Source organism: Seriola lalandi, unplaced genomic scaffold (assembly GCF_002814215.2).
Source record: "Seriola lalandi dorsalis isolate HSWRI2012SDOR001 ecotype SW California unplaced genomic scaffold, Sedor1 jcf7180002052104, whole genome shotgun sequence".
NCBI lineage: Eukaryota > Metazoa > Chordata > Actinopteri > Carangiformes > Carangidae > Seriola > Seriola lalandi.
This window is the reverse complement of record NW_019522657.1, coordinates 1-925: the sequence shown is the minus strand read 5'-3', so window position 1 is coordinate 925 and position 925 is coordinate 1. Positions and strand designations below refer to the sequence as shown.

The following is a 925-nucleotide window of genomic DNA, read 5'->3' as shown; positions in this document are numbered from 1 at the left end:
GCAGCTGCGCCTCACCGCCAGCATCCAGCCCCGTGTCCCGCGACATAGACCGACTGAGTCGAGGGCCGGGGGCTGGGCTGGGGGTGGAGCCTTGGTTGACTGTGGGGGCAGGGCCTGTACTGACCGACAGCTCCAGGATCGAGTCTTGCCGAATCACAGCAGCCTGGGGGTGGAGTCAGTGAGTCACAAGGCCTTCGTCATCATCATCATCATCCCCATTATATGAATAACAAAGATGTAAATGAACAATTATTGTGGTGAGTAAACAACAATAGTGAATAGGTCAATGCTGCTGTCTGACCTGTAGGGCATGAAGCTGGATGCTCAGATTGACCAATCGCTGACGGACTTCCTGTGGAGAGGGCAGGTGTCAACTGTTAAAAACTGCTCTGATTGGACAAAAACTGCCTCCATCTCAGTTCATTCAGTTGCATCCTTGTTTCCCTCATGTCTTTTCTGAGCCAGATCACAGCCGGAACACAGCCGGAACACAGCCGGAACACAGCCGGAACACAGCCAGATCACAGCCAGATCACAGCCGGAACACAGTATTTGTATTTGTATTTGTATAGACACTGTGATGAACTGGTGACATTATAAAGACAGTTTCTAGTAGAGCGTTTGTTTTTATTGATTATTTAGAGTTTAATTCTCTCATGTTGTCTTCAAAATAAAGACTTGGGTTTCCACGTGACTTCAGCCAGGCTGAGTTCTTGGTAGCGCGATGAATCAAGATGTACCTGCTGATCTCTGATCAGAAGATGTTCCTTACCTGGCTTAAGGTGCGTTCCTGCAGCTGGTTACCATTTCTGTCCTGAGAGACACAAACAAAATATTTAAAACACAATAAACTCAGAGACTTTCACAGCTGGGCTTTTATTTTGATAGTCTCCTCTAACATGGACTCCATCATCAATCAGGAACA

General features: G+C 47.4%; 1 long non-coding RNA gene across 1 annotated transcript; it reads right to left on the bottom strand.

Moving 5' to 3' along the window:
• Window positions 1-10: 10 nt before the first annotated feature.
• LOC147819574 (uncharacterized) lies at window positions 11-822 on the bottom strand. Its single transcript, XR_015436791.1, has 3 exons — window positions 773-822; window positions 302-352; window positions 11-163 (listed from the first exon to the last, which is right to left on the bottom strand). It is a non-coding gene; the product is annotated as an uncharacterized LOC147819574 (long non-coding RNA).
• Window positions 823-925: the final 103 nt, after the last annotated feature.